Raw genomic sequence first — 10,144 nt, 5'->3', positions numbered from 1 at the left:
TAGGGATCATAACTATTTAATTGCTAGAGGTGTAGATCAAAGTCCCTTTCCGGTTGTCTTCTGCAGGAGAAAACCAGCAACTTCCTACAAATGCATGTCAATTGAGGATATGAATTGGATAACCATGATTCATTAATGAATATCACAAATAAACCGAATTCCTAGAACACTTGCAGAACCAAATACTTCATTTACTTTCTTATTTCTATTCCTAGTTGCTTACTTAGTACATTCCCTACCTTATTAATTGTTAAGCTAATTCTAAGTAAGACGTCTCTTGTGCTTATAATCAATCCCTGTGGGATCAATAATCTTTTATTACTGACAATGAAATCATGCACTTGCGATTGCGTAACAAGTTTTGGCAGTGGCGGGGACTACGTCTATAACATTAGGGATAATCATTTGAGTTAGACTAAACTTTTCTTTTCTTCTCTATTATATAGTTGCAACTAGTTTTAGAAAAAAAAATTCGAAATCTTACCTTGTATTTCTTATTATTTTTTCTGCAATTTTCCTTGTTGCAATTCAAATTTTGCATTTTATATTTTTAGTATTTTAGTTTAGTTTGTCTTTCAAGTAAAGAGAAAATTTTGAAGAAAAAAAAAACTTGTGATCTTGTTCTTTGTATGCGAAGATCTAACTTTGTAGGAGATTTGTTACCTTTTGATCCAGAAATTGATAGAACCTTTCATAGAAAAAAACCTCGCAAAGACATCTAGAAGAACAAGAACACTCAAATATGGCAAACAAATCACTGAAAGATTATGCAGCACCATATACAAGAGGACTTCGTTCTAGCATCACGAGGCCATCTGTTGAAGCCAATAATTTTGAAATCAAGCCTACGATAATCACTATGGTACAACATAATCAATTTAGAGGTGGACCACATGAAGATCCTAACCAACATCTTGAAATTTTCTATGAAATTTGTGGTACAAAGAAAATGAATGGTGTTCCAGCAGAAGCAGTGCGATTATTATTATTTGGATTTTCTTTGAGAGATAGAGCCAAACAGTGGCTGAATTCTTTGCCTACAAATAGTATATCCACTTGGGAACAATGTAAGCAATAATTTCAGGACAAATTCTATCCTCCAAGTAAAACAACTCATATGAGAAATTTGATAGCAAACTTCAGACAGACAGACTCTGAATCATTATTTGAAGCATGGGATAGATACAATAATATGATCTGACAATGCCCACATCATGGACTGGAAAAATGGCTAGTTCTACATACGTTTTATAACGGCATCAACTATCATATAAAGATGTCTCTAGATTCTATAGTCGGTGGGGCACTTATGAACAAAAGCCTAGATGAAGCTGAGAACATTATTAAAAGTGTAGCACAAAACCATCATCAATGGGCAACAGAAAGGAGTGGAGGCTATTCATATACAAACCCAATTAAATCATCAGGAAAATTCGATGTAGATACAATTACTTGATGTATGTAAAACTGGATGCTCTTACTAAAAAACTAGAAAATATGGGAACAAATTCTAGCACGGTCAATGCCATAGTGTGTGTTTGTGAAAAATGTAGAAGCACAGATCATGCTCAAGATTCATGCCCATTGGGAGCCATCTCTACACAAATTGATCAACTTGAGCAGTGTGATGTTATCATAAGTTACAATCAGAGATAGAATAATCTATACTCCAACACATACAACCCTGGTTGGAAGAATCATCCAAATTTCTCTTATCGTAATAATCAAGAACAAGGACCATCCACGAGGGCTAAACCAAGCTACTAGCCTAGGCAATAAAACTTTCATCAACAACAACCTTCTCAAGGCTATCAAATTTCTAAATTGGAGAAAATGCCTGAAGAATTCATTTCTGGTCAAAACGAATTGAAGCAAGAAATCAACCTATTAAATCAGAGAATGGATAATTCAGAGAAACACCAGAAAATGCAAGATAGCCAAATTGCCCAGATAGCTTCTTTATCTTCAAGAGTATCAGGACAATTTCTTAGAAAACCTTATATCAATCCAATGGAACACTGCAATATAATTGAGCTTAGAAGTGGACGGACCATAGGAGATCCTCAAGTGACTGCTCTAAAAGGGATGAAAATTCAAGAAGAGCTCTCTCCTCCAACACTTGAACTAGATCAGATTCAAGATGCTTAGGAGAATACCAAGAAGGTTGAAGAGAGTCTTCTACTTTACCCTTAAAGCCAAGCAATCCCTTTTCCTCAAAGATTAGTCATGTTGAAGAAGGATGAAGAATTTGGCAGATTTCTTGAGAAGGCTAAAGATATTTGTGTTGAGATCCCTCTAATTGATGTTGATCCGGTTTGAGAAGCTTGACAAGACGGAGAGCCAGGAGAACAAAACCTACCACTGGTGAAGAATAATCCCTGTAGAACACCGATCCGAGAAACCCAAAGTGGATCGAGAAGAACAGAATCACCAAGTGCCCTTCTTGCGCGAAGATCCGATGATGAGAGAGAAATTCGACCGAAGATAATCTAGATCCGGAGCTTCCAAGACTTCCTGCGCACAAGAGACCAGCCAACACTATCGTCAATGACCTAAGACTGGGGTGGGAATCTCTGGATAGGCCCTCCGACGCTGAAGTTAGTGATCTCTCTCGGTGTGGAAGAAGGAAGAAGATGAACAGTAGTTGAAAATTAGGGTTATGAATATGCGAAGTGATGTGTACTTACCCAGCCAACGGAGAGGATTCCCCTTTTTATACCACTTCATATAACCTCCGTAGTCATGAAGTGGACCCCGGTTTGTTAGAGTTTGTTATGAGATGACGTAAGCTGCGTACTTGTGGTAAATGACTTTTAAGGAATCTTTTTTGTATCCCAGATGTACCTTCTTTGTCGTCTAGCACCTGCAAAACAATCTAAAAACACATTTCCCGCCAAAATATATAACATCTGTTATACAATCATATACTACAAATATCTTCATTAACTATTTTATTTAAAATATTTACTTCTATCCTGTTTCACAGGTCCTTTAAAGTGCTTCTATCGTTCATACCTGCCCCTCCTATTTTTGCTATATCAGAGATGACTTAATGTACCAATGTTCCTTATATCAGTCGGAGCTGGGCTTAACTAGGTTTGATCAATTATTATTATCTCTCATGCGGCTCCTGGGCCAGTGGCCGTCCGGGCTCCTTTATGTTTATTATTTTAGCTAGCACTTGGTTGTATTTTATCAAGTATCTTTTCAAGGTATTAGTCAACCTGGCAATATTGGCTTTCCTTCTTAAAGGCATGTCTAGGTCGATACTGGTCTACTCACTCGGAAGTATATCCAGGCCGATACTAGCCTACCTTCTTAAAGGCATGTCTCGATCGATATTGGCCTGCCTCCTTGGAGGTGTATCCCAGCCGATATTAGCCTACCTCCTTTGAGGTATATGCTGATCGATATGGGTCTGCCTCTTTGGAGGTATATCCCGGCCGATATTGGCTTTCCTTCTTATAGGCATGTCTAGGTCAATATTGGTCTACTCACTCGGAAGTATATCCCAGCCGATATTAGCTTACCTCCTTTGAGGTATATGCTGATCGATATGGGTCTGCCTCTTTGGAGGTATATCCCAGCCGATATTGGCCTTCCTTCTTAAAGGCATGTCTCAATCAATATTGGGCCTGCCTCCTTGGAGGCATATCCCGGTCGATATTAGCCTACCTCCTTTGAGGTATATGCTGATCGATATGGGTCTGCCTCTTTGGAAGTATATCCCGGCCGATATTGGCCTTCCTTCTTAAAGGCATGTCTCGATCGATATTGGCCTGCCTTCTTGGAGGCGTATCCCGGCCGATATTAGCCTACCTCCTTTGAGGTATATGCTGATCGATATGGGTCTGCCTCTTTGGAGGTATATCCCGGCCGATATTGGCCTTCCTCCTTTGAAGTATATCCCGGCCGATATTAGCCTACCTCCTTTGAGATATTTTCCGACCGATATTGATCTAGCTTCTCCGTTTGGTTATCTCCTTTCCCTTCCTTATCGAGGATCCATGAAACCTAACCCATATCACTAGCCTTCCCTTCAAGTCTAGTCGAAGGAGGTGTAAACGACTGACTAGACACAAGTTTGATTTTATTTTTTCCTACCCGTGACATTGCCACAGGTACTAAAGTGACCTCACAGATTTTATGTACAACTATCTTGTGATCCTGAGTACAGTGATCCCGTGAACCTTAGTACAGTGATTCCTTGGTCCTTTGATCCTTTAAATACGGCTATAACCCTCTCCTCGTTCCTCATCCACCTCAGTTCTTTTCTTTCCTTGCTAACTTTTCCTGTTAAGAGTATGGTCTGGAATCCCCCTCATTGGGGGCTATTCTTGTTAGACAAGGCGAGATCTATGTATGAATTAATTCAAGTTTTTACTTCGGCTAACTCTAGGGTTCAAGAAACCTTCCCAAAAAATGACGTTTCTCGAGGTTTAGATTCTCCAACCGAAGGCGCAACTGCTTTGGAGACTCAACAAGCTTCGGAGGAATTCTTCTTACTCACGGAGGACCAGCTAAATAGCCCATGGATGTCGCGAGAAGGGCACGACACATGTTACCGGCGGGCTAAAGTGATATCTAGGGAAGCAGAGCCTTCGGACTCAAGCAGGAAAGGGACTCTTCAGTCACCTTTCCATCAGGGCATAAGTAAATCTGCCCTTGCTTCTTCATGGGACTATTCTGCTTCCTAATTTCCTTCATCCCTGGCAAAATATTGCCACTTCTGTCTCTTAGGCAAGCTTCCTGGTACAGTATTCCCACTTTCGTTGCCCAGACAAGCTTTCCTCGTGCCAGGTAAAATGTTCCTACTTCTGCTCCATGGTAAGTTTGACTCCAGTGGGACTGAGATTTTCTAAATATTCCGAGAGCTTATGTTTGTAACTTTTGTAATCTTTTCGAGGCTTAATGTTTTGAGGGGAAATGTAATATTATGTGTTTGATCAGCTTCTAAATGTAAATTCGGACATTCCATTATATTGAATCAGACAGCTTTATTGAACCTTTCTAATTTGTAAGAACAAACCTGATGTTGTGCTCAATATCTACTCGTATATCATAAGCAGAGTTATTTCAACAAATACTCCCTTGTTTTATTACAGACAAGGTTGTTTTCGGTCCATGCTGTACTTATCTATTGCGGCTAATCACTATACTAATCGATATTCTTTTGTGTATCCTAAACAAAGTTACCTCGACTTATTTGTCATAGTTGTGTCGGTCGATACAAATAAAATTATCTCGATCAATGGTGATTTATATTTTGTAATGACATTAATTTAAAACATGTTATATGCCTAAATAGCTTTCCTTAATTTTTCTTGTCCTTAATCGGGGCTTAGTCAGACTCAGCCTCTCTCCCTTTATTATGCCTAGTAAACTATGTCTCCTTTCAATACTTCTTGGTTTGTGATTAGCTCTTCCTCTAGTAAGAGAATGTTGGAAGCGTATAATGAGGTGTTACCAACCCCAGCATGATCCGATCTGTCACATCTAGCATAAATGTTTCTTTATGATTATGTGACACATACTCTCTCTCTCTCTGCTACGTCACGTAAGCCTTTGCCCTTTTTCCTGTAATCCTCAGCGTCTACTGAGATAAAAATATTTTGATCTGACGACGGCTATGTGTTTCTCAAACCCTAAACCCTTTGCCTTCTTTTCGACTTCATCCTTTCTTTTCTTACCTTAATGTTCTTTTCTTGCTGCGGTTTTTGATTAAACCAATTGTCCACCGTTTTTCGGCGATCTCTTTCCTTGCTTTCAGTAAGTAATCTGTTATTCTGCTAGCTTTTACTCTTGTCTATGGCTGAGGAAGCAATTGCTCCTTGGTATGTCCAAATGTCTTCTTCCTTTGATAAAAGTGCTAGGCTTACCATCCGTCGTCAATATGAAATTACCCGGGAGTATGGCATTATAATCCCGAAACCGGATGATCGTCCTCATCGTCCCCCTGTTAATTGTGTGACTTTTTTGAAGGATCAGTTGATAAGAGGTTTAAGGTTTCCCATTCTTCCTTTCCTGATCGAAATAAGCCAGTATTTTGATATTCCTCTGCAACAGTTTGCCCCAAACTCCTTTCGTTATCTATGTGGTGCTTACATGTTATTTCGTCTGCTAGATATCCCTCCTACTCCTCAAAATTTCTTTATGTTTTCTTACCCCAAATGTTCGGAACCTGGTGTTTTCTTGTTCCAGTCCCGGACTAAAATGGTTCTTTTCGTGGATATGCCTTCGTCTCTTAAAGCTTGGAAATCTCGCTTCTTCTTCATAAGGTTTCCAGGACCCATTCCTTGGTCTTATGCATGGAAATCCTCCTTACCCCCTTTGCCCGATGTCAGGGAGTTTCATCTCCATCCTTCTTTTCCTATTTATTGTGAAAAGTTATTGAACCTGTAACACCCACTAAGATTTTAAGATAAAATAAGAGAATGATGAATTTGCCTTAGAAAAATATTAGTAGAATGTTGAACCAAAAAGAAATAAAAAGAAATAAAAATAGGGAGTTGTCAAGGATTGAACCTTGAACCTCTCATGATGTAAATGATAGGATTAATGGGTAATAACCAGTTGGAATAGGAATAATATATTGATAGCAAAGGAGGGAAACTCATGATAAGGATGAGAGTAAAAGCTAGCCAAAAGAAAACAAGAAAAGAACAAGAGAAAGGCAACTTGCCTTCCTTCTTTTCTCTCCCTCTTCCTCTCTCTTTTTGCCGTGACTTAAAGAGGACCATTAAGGGGATTCATTCCCCCTTGTTTCATCATGAATGATGAGAACAAATAAATAAATAAAATAAAAAGAAAATGAAAAAAAGGGCTAAGGGAGAAGGAAAGCAAAAACCAATTTTGCTACCTCTTCCCCCTTAACATAAAAGGGAGCATGTGAAGAGAAGATTTGATTTTTCTCTCATTTCTCTCATTCTCCCCTCTCCATCACCGAGAACCTCAGCCCCCTCTCCTCCATTTTCGGCCCCCAAAACAAAGTTCCTCCTAGGATACAAAGGAGGGCTACCAAAGGAAATCAAAGGAGGAGAACAAGAAGAAGAGACCCTTTCTTCCATCACCACACTTTAGAACCACAAGCGAAAAGGATGTAAGTATCCCCTCACCTGTGGTACAAGTAGTTTTGATGTGTTTTTGGATTTTATGAGGATTTTAAAACCTAGAACAAAGTTGTGAAAAATTCGGCCAAAGGAAGGACTTGTGATCCTAGGAATGTTTAAAATAAGCCTTGATTCATGATAATTTTTCTATGCTTTGTAAGAAGGTTTTCTCTCATATTTTTATATATATGTGATGTTGGATTAGAGATGTATCTAACCCTAGAGTTTCGGCCAAAAAGGTTTTATAAGGGCTAGGGAATTTATTTGTTTACCTAACTTGCACAAAACCCTCTAAATAAATGGTTAAGGATCCATTATTGTTTTCATACTTGAAGGTTACTTGGAACCAAAAGTATCCCACTCACAAGTTTCGGCCAAGGAAGGGTTTAGGGTTAGGAATACTTTGAATTTAAACTCACCATGTTTATATGATAGAATATAGAGTTTCTTAAAGAAGTTGCATGCTTGTATGTTGATAGAAACTCATGAACACCACTCTTAATATTTCGGCCATGGTAAGGTGGATGGCTTAGAATATCTTAAATAGATTTTTAACATGCTCAAAACCTCCATGACAATAAGATATGAAAGTTGTTTAATGCTCCCATGCTTAATTAGAGTATAGGAAAATTGGTTGCATGATATATGATAATTATGACCACAAGGGTCCTAGCTTGTTGAGAACCAAATTTATATGTATAGTTCTTTGATATTTTTGCCATAAAACTTGTTTAGGTTTTCCATACTTTAGGCCACCTAAAACCTAGTTTAAAGACTTGGAAGGTTTCGGCCAAACATATGCTATGAGATAAAGAAAGGAAAAACCTAGGAAACCTAAGACACAATTTAAATGTATGCTTATAGTGCTTGACTTTTATACATGTTATGAAATGTGTTATGACTTTCTATGCTTGATGAGGTTCGGCCATGTAGGGTTTAAAGACCTAGAAACCCTAAAAATTTAGACCTCATGTGTTAAAGATGCTTCTTAAGAAATTGAGATAACATGTTGTTTGTGTTCACATGCTTATATATTTAACTATGATTCAAATGGACACCTTAAGGTCTCAGCCATGAAGGGATACATGCCCTAGAAACCCTAGAACTTACATTGAACATGCTCATGTCACTCTCCATGAAATATGAAATGTAGAAAGCTAAAAATTCACATGCTATATGTTGTTAGTGACCTAAATTGATGCTAAGGGAAGTTTCGGCCATGACCACTTGTATGATGCCATTTATGAATTTATACATGATGTTAGAGTAAGTTCACATGCTTGTATACTTGCTTGAAAACCTAAATGAGTACTTGTAAGTTTCGGCCAAGACATAAATTTAAGGGCTTAAAGAATTTAGGAACTAACTCAATGGTGCTTACCATATTTCTTGAAATGAATGCTATAAATATGGTTAAAGTTTCCATGCTTTATGTCCTTTAGAACCTTGTTTCACACTTGTTAAGATTCGGCCAAATGAGGTTTAAGGACTTGGAGAACTTAGAGTCCAAGTAAATCTTGGTTATGATACTTCCTATGAAAATGATATGTGAATGAATTAGGTTCTACATGCTTGGATGTGTTTAAAACCTAAATGGGCACCTAAGAGGGTTTCGACCATGATAAGAACCCAAAGGATTAGGAAGCTTAGTACCCAAATTAATCATGTTACATTGTTCCTTATGATTGGATGAGCACATGATATACTTTTATGCTTAGACATGTATGCTTGTGAGTTATACCAGATGAGAATTTCTACGATATGTTATGAGTTCAAAATATGCATGTTTTATGTTATGATATGTGGGTAAATCTTACATGCTTTGGTGATATGATATGAGCTGAAAATATGCATGCTTATGTTATGATATGTGGTTAAATTATGCATGCTTTGATGCTATGTTTAGTGCTTAAAATATGCATGCTTTCATGATATGCTATGTGGTTAAATTATGCATGCTTTGATGCTATGTTTAGTGCTTAAAATATGCATGCTTTCATGATATGCTATGTGGTTAAATTATGCATGCTTTGATGCTATGTTTAGTGCTTAAAATATGCATGCTTTCATGATATGCTATGTGGTTAAATTATGCATGCTTGATGATATGCTTTATGCTTAAAATATGCATGTTTTTATGATCCATGCCTAAGTGATGCATATTGTTATGATAGGATGTATTCCTAAGTGATGCATATTGTTATGATATGATGTATGCCTAAGTGATGCATACTTTTATGGTATGATGTATGCCTAAGTGATGCATACCCTTATGACATGATGTATGCCTATGTGATGCATACCTTTATGATATGATGTATGCCTAAGTGATGCATACTTTTATGACATGATGTATGCCTAAGTGATGCATACTTTTATGATATGATGCGTGCCTAAGTGATGCATTCTTTTATGATGTATGATATGCATAAGTATGACATGTACTTTACTTTATATGGCGCCCAAAGGTGGGCTCCATAAGCGCCCTGGGGTCGATGGAATAAGACTCGGGCCTCGTTAGGGATGGGCTCCTAAGTTCCCCTAGGTCGATGGAGTAAGACTCGGGCCTAGTATGTTTGCCTTGTAGGGTTCAAGATTTGCTACCTTAGACCTACATAGGTTGCGCGCAATATGTAAGTGGTACATAGCCGGGATCCCCTTTAAGTTGAGATTATGTTCAAGTATATATATATGTAAGAAGAAATGGTTTTAAAGATCATGAGACATACACATGTTTTTCGGATACATGTTTTTCAAAATCATATGCATATACCTTATGATGATTTATATGCCATGGTTAGATATGATTATGTTATGTTCCATGATATGTTCATGTGTATGATATGCCATGACTCCTTATGATGATATGTCATGATTAGATACGATTATGTTATGCTTCATGCTATGCTTTACGCTATGATATGCCATGACTAGTTATGATTTCTTCATGTTGCATGATATGCTTAAAAGAGTATGTTACATTATGTCATGACTAGTTGGAAGCGATGCCATGTTGAGACATTCTTTGAGTATAC

The 10,144-nt window shown here is 37.8% G+C and overlaps 1 non-coding gene across 1 annotated transcript; it reads right to left on the bottom strand.

The window, feature by feature from the left end:
• Window positions 1-1,114: 1,114 nt before the first annotated feature.
• Window positions 1,115-1,221, bottom strand: LOC122054404. Its single transcript, XR_006132720.1, has one exon. It is a non-coding gene; the product is annotated as a small nucleolar RNA R71 (small nucleolar RNA).
• Window positions 1,222-10,144: the final 8,923 nt, after the last annotated feature.

Source organism: Zingiber officinale, chromosome 3A (assembly GCF_018446385.1).
Source record: "Zingiber officinale cultivar Zhangliang chromosome 3A, Zo_v1.1, whole genome shotgun sequence".
NCBI classification, from domain to species: Eukaryota; Viridiplantae; Streptophyta; class Magnoliopsida; order Zingiberales; family Zingiberaceae; genus Zingiber; species Zingiber officinale.
This window is presented reverse-complemented; position numbering and strand designations above follow the sequence as displayed.